This window comes from Pogona vitticeps, chromosome 3 (assembly GCF_051106095.1).
Source record: "Pogona vitticeps strain Pit_001003342236 chromosome 3, PviZW2.1, whole genome shotgun sequence".
Lineage (NCBI taxonomy): Eukaryota > Metazoa > Chordata > Lepidosauria > Squamata > Agamidae > Pogona > Pogona vitticeps.
Window position 1 is genome coordinate 48,361,463 of NC_135785.1, and position 15,201 is coordinate 48,376,663.

Sequence of the window (15,201 nt, forward strand, 5' to 3'; positions counted from 1 at the left end):
TAGCCACAAACACCTTGCTCCTCAGTTATCTACCAATTGAGCTAACAAAATGTCAGCAGTGGCACCAGATTTGTGGAAATCTGCATCAAGCCATCTCTTTGGGTGTTTTTTTTACAGAGCATGAAGAATAATGTACAGTAATTGATTTCCTTTAAAAAATTATGCTGATCCCTCGAGGTTTTACAGCATATAATGACCAATATACAGTAGTTAGTTCATAGCATTTTCTAAGTGCTGGTACAGCTATCTACCTTTTGAGGAATTTGTCGCAAATCAGGGTGGATAAAAAGCAATAATTATTTAATCAAATTGATTTAAATTACGATTTAAATTAACATTTCAGTTTTTTATTTAAATAAAATTTGATTATCTCTGATTGTCTGATTATCACAATTTAAATCAAATCTACCCTGTCCCAAATCACAGAGTAAAAAACAGTTTTAAATGGTTAAAAGTTCAGTTCTACGCAAATAGTCTCATTGGATTTAATGACAGTTATTCCCAAGTACTTGTGCACAGGAGAAAATCAGAGACCTTCAATCACAAGATGACATTTCAGAAGTTATGCAAAATATTTAATACATTTAAAACAATTTCCAGTTCTTAAGCATGTGACAACACAATGTGCAGTAGGCTTCAGACAGTTTAAGAAAGCTTACTCTCCAGAAAGTGATGACTAAATTGCTGACTGCAGCCTTGAGAGTAAGTTCCACTTGACTTTTTGGGACTTACTTCAGAGTAAGTTACACCATAAAAGTATATCAGGCAAAATTCAAAGAAACAAAACAAAAGCATGTCTATTATATTTTAATATGAGCTTTCATGGACACATCCACTTTCTCAGACATATGGAAACACAATGATATATCACTTTCAATACTAAATAAGCATTGGTTCTTGGATGTATGTTACATTTACATGCAGTAATTGATGGCTTATGTTGTTTTAGGGCTCTGTTGTAAAAAATTCTCAGGATACAGCAAACAAACATCAAGCCTGAGCAAAGATGGGGGGAGAGAAGAAAGATGAGGGGTGTGGAAGTGGTTTTGAAGATTGGGAATTCACTTTAAACTCAGGAGGAAAAGAAAAAGGGAATTAAATATAAAGGCGAAAGAAAATGACAGAAGAATTGCATGTGTTCTCTATCCCACATCATTTAAAAGGCTGTTGTATCATAGTACAGCAAGAAAGAATCTGTTTTCTGAACAAGTGGCTGCACGTATCTGGCACTGAATTCCAGAGTGAAGTCAACAATCCTGGCTGGCTGGGTGAAACCATTCTAGCTCACAAACAACTTTTCCTTCAATTAATTTGGCATATCACTTTAATTTGCTTTAACCATATAGCAGAAAAAGAGAAAATGAATTATTTACTTCTCAGATAAAAACAGAAAAGTGACTCATACTGATCTATTCCTCTCATATTCACCAATGCTTGTGTATTCTTTGCTGTTCTGTCAGAGGCAACACATTGGCTGACTATGACTACATAGTTATCTGAGTCTTAGAAAACTCCTCTCCTGATGTGGGCATCTCACCTCCGCTGGGCCAGCAGCTAGAAATCCTACCAAGTCAGCAGAACAATTTAACTTGACCAATAAATAATGAAAATAAACTATTCAAAATTTGCTTGTAAAATGTATATAATATCTAATTTTAGGTAGACACTCCTCTGATGTGTTCGTACAGTTATTTAAAAGAAATAAAGTGGACCTGAGGATAAACTTGCCTGTGTCCTCTCTCTCCAGTGTAAAAGTGACTCCTAACACTGACAAATGACAATGATCCCTCCAAATGTAAAAAAGAAGAAGAATTTTTTCCTTTAAGAATTTCCTATGACTATTGGTACGATCCAAGATTGACAAACCTTCCATCCACAGGTAGGGTAAAGAGCCCTATCTGTACAAGAGCCCTGAAGTTCAAAATAATGCAATTCACTGGTAGGACTCTACCTTCTGCCTGGGATTGCCAAAGACAGATATCTAATTTTAAAATCCAAACTGATCTTGGCCGTTAAGTCACCTACCCATACGGCCATGTACCAGCCACTTCTTCCAGAGCACAACATGTGAAGTGCCATTTTCCACCAACTCAAAAAACAAAACAAAACAAAAAACTGTACAATGTGAAACCATTACACACAGCAGCCCCAAAATATCTCCGCCACTGTTAGTCGTCAACCTTCCTATAAAGCACCACATTCCGTGAACCAGCCTCCTAACTAGAACTCAGTCCTCTTCCCCTCAGTCAGCCCAACTCGAGGCGACCCTCTCGCTATAGAAGGGCTCTGGGCTAAATCCCTAAGCCGGCCCCCTCAGGATCTTCGCTACCCCCGAGCGGCCTCCCCCTTTCCGCCGTCATGGGGCGTCCGGCTAATGTTTTCGCCAATAAAAATATCCCAAAGCCAACGGCCACAAGCGCCGTCCCTATGTCCCCAACATCCCTCCCTCCCGTCCTAGTCGTCTCTCCCCCCCCCCCCTTTTTCCCGGCGCCACCGGCAACGGCACATTATTTTCCACCACCCCCCGGGCGGGGAAGGGGGGGGAGCGGCGGCGGCCCGAGATTCCCTTTCGCGAAGCCAAAGGCAAACAAGGGAAGGCGCGTTCGGGCGAAGGCGGGCAGGCCCCCCGTGCGGGGGCGGGCCAGAGAACGGCAGGCTCCGGGCCCAGGGCCGCCACTGGCGGGGACGGGAAGGCGAGGCTGCCCCGTGGGGCCGCCGCCCTTCCATTGTCACCCTGGCCCTGCAGGGAGGGAAAAGAAGGGCAGGGCCGGGAAGAAAGAGGGCCGCCACCCGGGAGGAGCCATCTCGTCAGGCGAGAACCAACCGCCCGCCTGCTTGCCTGCCTGCCCGCCCGCTCGCTCGCCCGCCACCTCCCTCAAGCTCTGGCTCTTGGCTCCCGCCCGCTGGCCCGGCCCGAATGTGTGTGTGTGTGAACGAGCGGCGAGCGAGCAAGCGAGAGCGGGCCCGCTGCCGCTGCCCCCGCCCCTCGTGCCTCCATCTTGGATCTCAGCCTCGCAGCCCCCCCTCCCTCCGCCCGCGTTCACTCTCTTACCTCAGCTGGGCCAGCGCCCCCGGGAATCCTACGGTGCCACGGGAGAGGGGTCCAGGCGGGCCGGGGCCAAGGCGGGCCGGAACGAACAGGCGGTGGTGCCGGGGGCCGCACCTCAGTAGAGCCGCAATCCTAAACCGCCATCTGGCGGCATTTCCTACCCGCCAATGGCGCAGCCGCCGCCACCGCCAACCAGACCGAGCGCGCCTCCTGCTGGCCGCGGGCGTCTACTGCGTGCAATAGCCCCGCCCGTCAGCAAAGGCGCCCAAAACAGCTTTCGCGCGAAAAAGTAGCGCAAGCGCCCTACTTTTCTGGCCCCGCGCACTCACCGTACACCGTTGGCCTGCGTGCGCAACGGCTCGACCCCTGGACGGAAGTGGTCTACGTGATACTTCCGTTCTTGCCAGGGTTGTTTGGGCGTTTCCTTCGCCATTTTTCTGTGGGGTTTGGGTAGATGGTGAGCGTCGTGACGTTTGCCTTAATAGTCCTTGATTTGAGCAAGAGCCCTTTTGTTACTCATCCAACTCGACAGCAGGGGGCGCCCAAAGCTTGCTGTGCTGATAGATACACAGAGGTTAAAGCACTTCAGTTGCCATTCCGGTGTCATTTAAACTGTGGACAGAGGGTTGTTTAAGTCTTTGATTGGGTTTCTACAGGGATGGGATGGTGCTCTCTTAAAGACAGTGATCGGACCATGCTTTTGCTACAGCGAAACGGCCTGATGCTCTTGGGCCTCTGTTAAGGGGCTTCTGCTTTTCTGGTGCAGATAGGAGGACTGCACTAGGGTTTATCTGAGACGGAACCGAAGGAAGCCTTCCTCTTTCAATTTGCCGGTAGGGTGAAGTACAGTAGCTGAGTAAGAGAGCTGCTTCACGATACTGTACATACGCAAAGGCAGCGCAAGGAAGCTGCCTTTGCAAAGTCGAACCCTCCTGTGAACACGTGTGTGTGCGTGTTCTGTGTGCGGTGGTGGGGACGTGGCTTGGCTTTTGAAAAGGGGTAAATAGAACAGCAGTAGGAGCTGGAGAGAAATATTCAGAATGACTCTACAAGAGAAAAGGAACCAAAAATCCCCCTTGTTGCCCCCTACTACTGATAAGGGACCACATAGCATCGCATCAGGTCCCTATTTCGTTTGGATGCGAAGATCACACCAAATGGCATACCAGATCTAGCGACTCTATTTGAGCCTCCAACTTATTACAAAATGAGTGTGGAGACAAGCTCTGACTCTTCAGGAAAGTTAAAATGCACATGCAGGAAATAAAGATTGTAGGTAGAGAAATCTTGTAGGAACACACAAAGTCTCTCTATAAAATGAATGTAGAGAACCATTTTTCATGAGCAATCAGATTTTACGCTCGAAATAGTTTCATTGTGACTTTATTTCAAATTGTGAGAAGTTTCTTTATTTTGCAATTTGGAGTCACGGTGAAGAAAAACTGGAAGAATTTCTCAACCATCTCAGCAGCATCCACCCAAATATACAATTCACCATGGAAAAAGAAATAGAGGGCCAACTCCCGTTCTTAGATGTCATGGTCCTACGCTAAACTGACCTCCTATTGGGACACAAGGTCTACAGAAAACCCACCCACACAGACTGGTACCTACTCAAAAACTCCAACCACCAAACACTGCAAAAAAGAGGCATAATCAAAACACTGGTAGACCGTACAAATCGGAACTGTGAAGCTCAGTTTCTCAGCACTGAATTCAGCCATCTGAATTGGGCCCTACAGCCAAATGGCTACTCCAAAAATGAAATCAAAAGAGCCATCAAACCAAGAAAACAACAACAAACTGTAGAGGAAAAACAGCCACCCTCAAATAAATTATTTCTGCCATACATCAAAGGGGTCACGGACCGCATGGGGAAACTTTTGAAAAAACACAACCTACAAACAGTATTCAAGCCCACCACAAAAATACAACAAATGTTACGGTCAGTAAAGGACAGAAGGGACCTCCTCACCACCGCAGGAGTATACTGATACCTTGCAGTTGTGGACAGGTATATATTGGAACCACAAAATGAAGCATTCACACCAGAATCAAAGAACATGAGAGACACTGCAGACTAAAACAATCAGGAAAATCAGCAGTAGCTGAACATGTCCTAAAACAAGCTGGACATGAAATTCTATTTCAAAATACTGAAATACTGGACAACACCAGCAATCATTACGTCAGACTGCACAGGGAAGCCATTGAAATCCACAAGCACCAGCAGAACTTCAACAGAAAAGAGGAAAGTGTGAAGCTCAACAAAACTTGGCTCCCAGCTCTCAAAAATACAGCGTGCAAAAGGTCAACAAACTCTACCCAGCCACGACAGGGGATCACTATACACAAAAGACCAGCTAATGACACCCATCAACCACAGTGACAATTTGAAATAAAGTCACAATGAAACTATTTCGAGCGTAAAATCTGATTGCTCATGAACAATGGTTCTTCTCCTTAGCACAACAATACACCCACAACAAGACACACTAATCACCCATCTACAGAAAAAGACAAACGCCTATGTCACAGCCATAAATACTGCACTCCCAAGCCTACTACACCAGAGCACAGAGTGCTGTCCTCTGAAGATGCCGGCCACAGAGACTGGCGAAATGTTAGGAAGAACAACCGTCAGAACACGGCCAAAGAGCCCGAAAAGCCCACAACAACCATTTCTTTATTTTGTTTTCAGTTGGTGTAGTGGATAGAGGAATTACAGGAGATCTGGGTTTGAATCCTCTCCGGGCCATGTAGAACTGGTAAAACCTCTCGGTAAATATCTCTCTTACCATGAAAACCCTACTGGGGTCACTATAAGTTGATTTATTTATTTAATTTATTTAAAATATTTTTAACCCAAGGTACCTTACAACAATCACAAGGCAGTATTTAAGTCAGTAACAATAGTTATACAATACTAAAAGGATAGATGAATACAAAAAAACAAAACACATAAGCAACATGGGTACAACAATACATTTTAAAAAATCACTCAACATTGATTCAATCAGGGAAAGTTGCCAGAAGATAAAGGTCTTCAGATGTGAGTACATAACATGCACTAAATTGTATTTATTATTTTAATATATATTTGTGTGCACCCTTAAATATGTCATTAAATTCAGAGTAACCACTATTCATCTTCAAAATAGTAATTTACTAACATCAAAATCAATGATGTACAATTACAATCCAATCTAAAACTGAATCTAAAAACTTAAGCAACAGAAGGAACAGCATAGATAAAACCTTTCATCTTTTTTCATATTAAGAGTTTCTGTGAAGGTGGGAAAACATTACATATTTTGGAATAGGCCTATATCATAAAAATGAAGAAGACTTAATATCACAGGCTAATCAAGCTATGTTTATATAAGCCATTAAAGTCTGAATTTTTGTTCTGAGATGAGGGATTCCTCCAGAATTTGCTGTCCATTTACTACTGTCATTATCACTTACCATTGGCCAGACTGGGTGAAGTTCTGGTCTAGTGTAGAATCCTTCTCAAGGTATTTAAAATATAAATTATTATGGCCATAATATATACTCTGATCCAGTTCTAATATGAGTTTAATCATAGTTCACACATACATTGTATTTACAGCAGTAACCTATATTAGTTTTGAAGTGTATAGTCTATTTTGAACCATGAGAGACAAAGTGTAATAAAATCAAATTCAATTACTAAAGCAGAAAAAAGTTCAAACAGCAGCATCCAAAGAAACTAATGCTGATTAAATGCCTGGGAAATCAAGATTTTCAGACAGTAACTCAGAACTAAGAAGGGAGCGAGTTCCACACATGAAGCCCTACATTGGAAAAAGATTATGCTTCACTGCCACCCATATTACCTTAGTGATTAAGGGCCCTTCATGCAACTCTATCTTAAACTGTTTGAAGCTTTGTTGAATTGTGTCTCAAAACAAACAAGCCCACCATTAAAATCTTTCAAATAGGAAAGTGTTAAGGTGGTTGAAGCTTTGGAACAGTTTTTAAAACAAAGCTCCTTTCTGCAAATGTGCAGACCATTCTAACAGCAGAGAAAAATCTTACAAGCTAAAATAAATTAATAAAATATAAATACAAATACAAAGTGCTATTTCTGGGAATATTGCTAGACAAAGCCATAAAGCCCTTTATAAAACAGAAAATGCAAATTCTGACACTTACTGAGAGCCCAAGCCTTCTAAACAAACTAGGACATGGAATAGTTACTTTTACTGCAGAACAGGTAATTCATCCTTCAGTAGTGGTACACTGGTGCCTCGACTTACAACCATAATCCGTTCCATAAAATGGATATAACTCAAAATAGTCATAAGTCAAAACACCATTTCCCATAGGAATGCATTGAAATGCAATTAATCTGTTCTGGCCGAAATAAAAAAATCACCCAAAAAAATAACTGCAAGACTCATTGGAAACGTGATAAACCCTTCCGGTCAAAGGGGGGGGGGGAGAAAAGCAATCAGTCGTGCAAGACACATTGGAAATGCACAGAAAACAAACAGAGCAGATCGGAAATGCACAGATAAGAAAGGGGGCAGGTTGGAAATGCAAAGAAGGCAAAGGAAAAAGCAAGGGAAGCATGCAGGACCCATCGGAAATGGGGGGGGGGAAACCAAAAAGCAACCAACCACTCCAAGACCCATCGGAATTGGGGGAAAACCCCCAAAAAGCAACAAAAACCCCCAAGACCCATCAGAAATAGGGAAAAAAACCAAACCCCCTGTCATGTTCCCACGGGTTACAACAGAAGAGTCCAATAAGCCACTCCTATGTCATAAATTCAGAGAATGCAGAGCCGATATCCAAATACCAAAGCCAACTCACACAACATAGTCCTGGGTCAGAGTCCAAAGCCAAAATGCACAATGTAGTCCAGGCTCAGAGTCCAAAGCCAAGGGTCCAGAGAACAAGGTACAAGATAGTCAGGAGCCTGGATGCAAGCCAGAGGTTTGACTTGTTGCTTCCATGGACTTTCAGCTGTCTGAGAGTTGTTTATATAGTAAAACAGCCCTTGAACTGCTTGAAGCCTTTTCATCCTGTCAGAACTCAGGATGTTTCTGCGGGCAGCCTTCAAGCAATCCTCTGACCTTTTTGTCATAAGTCTTTCCTGAAGCCTGACCCTCAGCCTAACTACTGGGGGAGGAGAATCTGGAGGCGATTCACCTGTTTGTGTTTCTAATCGCTCAGCATTGTCCTCAGCTACAGTTAACCCCTCAGGTTCTGGATCTTCGGCTGCACTCATGACACTATCCCTCTCCCCAGGGCTCCCCCCTTCAGAAGGGCCAAGTCGATCAGGATAGGTGGCATGGAATTGCTGTACAAGGTCGGAGGGGGGGGTGTAAGTTATTGGCGGGTTCCCATGATCGATCCTCAGGGCCGTAACTTTCCCAATCTACGAAGTACTGAAGACCTCCCCGGTGGAGTCGGGAGTCCAGGATCTGACGGACTTCGTATTCTTCCTCGCCATCGACCAAAATGGGTGGAAGTGGAGCCAGGGGTGGAAGTCGGGCAGGGTCTGGTGCTGCAACAGGAACAAGGAGAGACCGATGGAAAACTGGGTGAATACGAAGAGTAACTGGGAGTTGTAACCGGAAAGCAACAGAGTTGATTTTGATAGGGTTTTGGAAACAGTAAAATACGCAGAGTTATTGAAGACACTTTACCAGTTCTTCTTGTGTTGCAAGACAGTTGTATTTACACATATTTACAGTTATATACAGGCAGGTATCTTAACAGCACAGCAGGAACTCTTTATACAAACGGACAGCATGCGTGGCAGCAAGTGATAGTGGAGGAAGAGAAAGAAGCAAACACACAGTCCACTTATATACATATACATGGCATATTTTGTCCAATCAGAAAACAGATGACTTCATGCTTTGCACCTGGCCTTCTCCTGGTTTCAAGTCATTACATCATGTCCAGAGTGATTCAGCACTCTCACATCTGTGCACAATAGCAGCTCGTTAATGAAACACATATACAGGTTCAGGCTTATAAAATTTCTATACTCTGACAGATTTGATCCATGATTAAATAGGGTCCTATAAACTGAGGGTCCAACTTACGGGACCGGCCAGGTCAGTAGAGATTATGGGTGGAAAGCCAGGCCTGGTCCCCTGGTTTCAGAGGTGGCCCTTCTTGCCGTTTTCTGTCGGCCACTGTCTTATAGGCATCCTTAGCTTGCTGAAGCTGCTCTCGGAGTAAGTCTTGGAGAGCCTGCAACTCACGTACGTGAGCATCAGCAGCAGGAACCATGGTTGACGGCAGGACAGCCGGGAAAAAGCGAGGATGGTACCCATAGTTGGCTACAAATGGGGTCTGTTTTGTAGATGAGTGTACGGCGTTATTGTAGGCAAATTCAGCTAGGGGTCGCCCAATCATCTTGCTGATAGAAGGTATAGCAACAGATATATTGCTCAAGGGTGGCATTATTACATCTGTTTGGGGATGATATGCCAACGACAAGTGCACTTGGGTACCCAAACTGGTGCGTAAGGCTTGCCAGAACCAGGAAGTGAATTGGGAACCACGATTGGAAATTAAGTGTGTCGGGAGCCCGTGTAGACGGAAAACATGGTGAAGGTAGAGCTGGGATGTTTCAGGAGCTGTGGGAGGCTTGGAACATGGGACAAAATGAGCCATCTTGGTGAACAGGTCCACTATTACTAGAACACAGGTATACCCTTGTGATCATGGGAGATCCGTGATGAAGTCTAGGGATACTGTGTCCCAAGGGGCGGCTGGTACGGGTAACAGCTGTAGCAGACCTGGAGGTTTGGCTGGTATGTCTTTGGCTCGACAACAAACCTCACAGGAATCAACATAACAGGTGACATCAGCTCGAACCCGGGGCCACCAGAATTCCTGTGTGAGTAAGTGCAGAGTTTTGTACCGATCAAAGTGTCCTGCAGGAGGGGAATCATGGGTCAGATACAGCACGTTGGTTCGAAGGGGCCCTGGAGGAATGTACAAGCGTCCACGGTGTAATAGGACACCCTGGTGGTTAGTAAAGTCTCTGGCAGAGTCCTTTTGGAGTTCCTGCAAGCATTGCTTGGCCCAGGTATCTTGAGCTTGGCTGCCTCGAATTTCTTCAGCCAGGGATGAGCGAGTTGTAATGGCTGCAAAAACTGAAGGGGATAGGATAGGTGTAATCGGAGGCTCTTCAGAGGTTGGAACAGCGTATTCCGGTTTGCGGGACAAGGCATTGGCTTTCCGATTCTAAGTATGCGGGATGTAGGTAATATGGAAGTCAAACTGGGAGAAGAAGAGACTCCACCGGATCTGGCGTTGATTAAGGCGTTGGGCTGTCTGCAAGTATTCCAGATTCCGGTGGTCCATCAAAACTTAGACAGGGTGACGTGCCCCTTCAAGGTAAAGCCTCCAGACCTCAAAAGTGGTTTTGATGGCCCAGAGTTCCCGCTCCCAGATGGTGTAGTTGCGTTCTGGGGGTGTGAACTGCCAGGAGTAGAAAGCGCAGAGCTGCAGTGGCTGTGAGGGGTCCTCCAACTGGGACAGTATTGCATCCAGGGCGACACTGGAGGCATCCATCTCCACAATAAATGGTAGTCAGGCATCCAGATAGCACAGAACGGGCTTGGTGGTAAAGTGGGTTTTTAGTGTTGTGAAGGCATGGTCTGCCTCTGGAGTCCAAAGAATCGGCTCTCTGGGCCGAAGGAGGTGGGTCAGCAGCATGGCTATGTCCGCGTAAGTATGAACTGGCGGTAATAATTTGCAAAGCCGAGAAACCGCTGTACATCCTTACGGTTCCGGGGTTTCTGCCAGGTCAGAACCAACTCTATTTTCTTTGGGTCCATCTGGATCCCTTGGGGAGATACAGTGGTGCCTCGCATAGCGAGGTTAATCCGTTCCGGATTAACCTTCGCTATGCTGAAGCATCGCTGAACGGGGCAGGGATTTCCATTGGAACGCATTAAACATCGTTTAATGCATTCCAAATAGGCCAAATACTCACCATTCAGCGAAGCTTCAGGATGGCCGGCAGCCATTTTCGCGCCCTCGCCTCGCTTAACGAGGGCGCGAAAACGCTGCACGCGGCCATTTTGGGCCATTTCCCGGCTTCCGGCAGCCATTTTGGCCGCCGAACAGCTAATCGTCGGGGGTCGTTTTGCGAAGATCGGTAAGCGAAACGCTTACCGGTCTTCGCAAAGCGAATTTTTCCCCATTAAAAAAACATTGAGCGATCGCATTAGCAATCCGAAAAAACGGATCGCTATGCAATTTCATCATTATACGGTGCGCTCGTTAAGCGAGGCACCACTGTATAATGTGACCTAGGAATTTGACTTCTTGCAAGTTGAATTCACACTTCTCCAGCTTGGCGTAGAATCGGTGGACTCGTAATCATTGTAAGACCTGACGAACATGTTCCGTGTGCTGAGTGGGGTCTCGGGAGTAAATCAAAATGTCATCCAGGTAGATGATCACAAAGCGATCAAGCAAGTCCGGAAATATGATGTTCATGAACCGCTGGAACACTGCCGGAGCATTGGTTAAACCGAAAGGCTTGACCAAGTATTCATGCTGGCCATAACGAGTTCCGAAAGCTGTCTTCCACTCGTCACCAGCACGGATTTGCACCAAATTATAGGCGCCACAGAGATCCAACTTTGTATAAATACGTGCCCCCTTAAGGCGATCCAAACGTTTGCCAATCAATGGCAGAGGGTAGCAGTCTCTAATGGTGATTTTATTCAAGGCCCGGTAATCATTGAAGGGGCAGAGCTCTCCACCCTTCTTCTTAAAGAAGATAACAGGTGCAGACAGGTGCGACGTGGACAGCCGGATGAATCCCCATTTCAGATTTTTATCAAGAAAGGTCCACAAGGCCACGAGTTCTGGTTCCGACATGGGGTAGATCCACACCATAGGAAGGGGTGCCCCAGGCACCAAATTGATAGCACAATCATAGGGTCGGTGCGGGGGTAGTGGGTCAGTCCCCTTCTCCTCAAGACATCAGCAAAGTCCTTGTATTCCAAGGGTATCATGGGACTGTCTGTTGACCCTGCTGCAGCCAAGGTAGCTTGTGGACCCATATCCGGACATGGGTCCCTGAAACCCAACTCCCCTTGTGTCCAGTCCCTTAGGGGATTATGTGTTCGGAGCCAGGAAAGTCCCAGAATAAGTGGGAAACAGGGCATGTGTGCAACGTTGAATTGTAGTTGCTCCTGATGTTGTTGGACCTGGAGACAGGGTCACAGGACCACAGCGGAGGAGACGCCTGTCTATGGACTCAACTAGTGTCAGGTCTCTTTATCCTGTACAGGGATCCAGTGCTGTTTCATAAAGGCTGTGTCAATGAAACAGTGATCAGACCCAGAATCAACCATGGCATAAACAAACAAACAACATCCATCCAGCAAGCAAAGTTTCACTGTTACGAGGAATGGACCCGGGATATTAACGTAGGGTTCAGGGGACCCAGCTAAGTGCCCCACGTCTGAGGGTCCATTCAGACATGAGGCAAATCTTTTACTGACAGTGGTAGCGCGGAGCTGGGGTTACGCCACTTAACCAAGCAGCCAGAAGCTAAGTGTCCTGCTCCCCCACAGTATAGGCAGAGATTCTGGGAGTGGTGTCGTGTTTTTTCCTCAGGGGTGAGGCATGGCCGAACAGCTCCTAACTGCATGGGCTCAGAATCCTCTTGTCTAGTGCTGGTGGACATCAAGGGTGGCTGCAAGGGACGGGAACCGCCCTGTGTTAGGCGTCAGCTCTCCAGGCGGCCATCAATGCAAAGGCATAGAGTGATTAGTTCTTGAAGCGTATTGGGTCGATCTACACATGCCAGCTCATCCAGGATCCCATCAGCCAACCCAGAGAAAAGCCATTTTATGTGCTGCTTCAGATGATCTGATCACAGCCATTTCAGAAATTGCTCTGAACGCTTTAAAAGGACACATTGCTCTAACGCTTCAACAGGTGCATGTTTTAAAGAAAAAACATACAGTGGTTCCTCGACTTACAAACTTAATTGATTCTGGAACTCCGGTCATAACTCGAAATGACCATAAGTCAAAGCACCATTTCCCATAGGAGTGCATAGAAATGCAATTAATCCATGCCAGCCGAAGGGGGAAAAATCACCAAGTAAATCCATAAATTTTAAAAAATAAAACACTGCAAGGCCCATCAGAAAGGCAATTAATCCATTCCAGCCGAAGGAGGGGAAGAAAAACAAACAAAATGTGCAAAACCCTTCAGAAATGGCAAAAAAAGCAAAGCAGAAAGCAAACAAACCTTCAGAAATGCAAAAAAAAAAAAACCAAAGCAAAAAGCAAACAAACCCCACAAGAGCTATCGGAAATCGGGGAAAACCCCAAAAAGGCAACAAACCCCACAAGATTCATCGGAAATGGGGAAAAAACAAACAAACAAACAAACAAACAACCCTGCAAGACCCATCACAGCATAGAAACATAATTCCACCACCCAGCCCAAAACCATTTTGCAAAACCTACCCAGAACAGTTTTTAAAAAGTAGAAAGCAGCACCTTACCTTACCAAGCAGTCCGAAGCCTCCTCCAATCTCACACTCTCTAACCCCAGGTGAAAGAGTTACAAAGAACCAGCCTCTTTGCCAGCAACGGTTAGCCATTTAAATTCCCCGCCTTTTTTCCCTGCCTTTTTCTGGTCAGAACTCGAAATGGTCATAAGTAGGGATGTTTGTAAGTCGATCACCACTGTAATTCCAAAATCCTTCTCAGTTGTATTACTGAGTCAATTATCCCCCATCTTTGAACTGTGCATTTGGTTCCCCCCCCCATGCAGATCTTTGCACTTGTCCCTGTTAAATTTCATTCTGTTGTTTTCAACCAAGTGCTCAAAGCTATCAAGATCTTATCAAGATGTTTACATGCCTGGGTCCCATCCTACTATTGAGCCAACTAAAAAAACCACTTTTCGAACCACTGACAATAGCAGACCTTTGGCTTTTGTCCTTTTCCAGTCCCCCGGTCATCCTTATTGCCCTACTCTGAAGTTGCTCCATTTTATTGCCATTCTTCTTAAAGGGTGATGCCCAGAACTGAACACAATACTCTAGATGAAGCCTAGCCAGTGCTGAATAGAGGGGGACTAGCACCTCATGGGATTTGGAGATAATACTTCTGTTAATATATCATAAAACAGCATTTTATATTTTTTTCCACATCACACTGAACATAAGAAGAGCCCTGTTGGATCAGGCCAAGGGCCCATCTAGTCCAGCTTCCTGTATCTCACAGTGGCCCCAACACATGCCTCTGGGAGCACACAAAACAAATACTGTAGATACCTGTCTCCTGATACCAACTCCCTTGCATCTGGCATTTTGAAGTACCTTCCTTTGAGGCCTGGAGAGTATACATCCCCGTCATGGCCTGTAACCTGTGATCTGTCCAATCTCCTTTTAAAGGCATCTAGGCCAGATGCCATCACCACATTCTGCAGCAAGGAGACTAACACAAACTAACAATACACTGGGTCAAGAAATACAGTACTGTATTTTCTTTTGTCTGTTCTTACTCTCCCAATTTGAGTAAGAGGGAAAAGAGCTTTCCTCTATCCACTTTATCCATTCCCTGCATAACTTTATATGTCTCAATCATGTCACCCCTCAAGCACCTTTTCTAGACTAAAGAGCCCCAAATGCGTTAGCCTTTCCTCATAAGGGAGGTGCCCCAGCCCAGTGATAATTTTAATCACTCTCTTCTGCTCCTTTTCCAGTTCCACGATGTCTTTTTTGAGGTGTGGCAACCTGAACTGTACGCAGTACTCCAGATGCGGCTGTAGCGGAATCCAAAAAGGTGATCTCATTCCTGCCTGTCCATCACAGCAGCACAGGGGGAGGAGCCAAGGATAGAGCAGGAGGGGCGGAGCTGGAGTGACAGTTAGAGGGAGTTGAAGAGACAGTTAGGAAGAGTGAGAGTTAGAGAGAGGTAGAAAAAGTCAGGGACCAGAAGATGTACAGAGAGTGTTAGGGTTTAGGAATACAGTAGATCAAAGGGATTTAGGAAAGCAAATTAAAAGTAAAACACATGGAACAAGGAGGAATGAATGTATAAGCATAACAAGAGAGATATAAATTTGATAGTAAAGTGATTGACTGCATGATCCTAAAAGTATTAACACCTGGA

The 15,201-nt window shown here is 45.4% G+C and overlaps 1 protein-coding gene across 2 annotated transcripts in view; it reads right to left on the bottom strand.

Annotated features, from left to right (window-relative positions):
• Window positions 1-13,694, bottom strand: part of STAG1 (STAG1 cohesin complex component) — a 249,125-nt gene extending 235,431 nt beyond the window's left edge. Inside the window, exon 1 of one of the 2 annotated variants that reach the window (XM_072995831.2) lies at window positions 13,584-13,694. The gene's annotated coding sequence lies outside the window, so the exon portion shown is untranslated. Of the gene's footprint in view, window positions 1-3,052; window positions 3,193-13,583 lie in introns of those variants that run through there. The other variant, XM_072995830.2, reaches the window with a different exon arrangement.
• Between the last annotated feature and the right edge of the window lie 1,507 nt (window positions 13,695-15,201).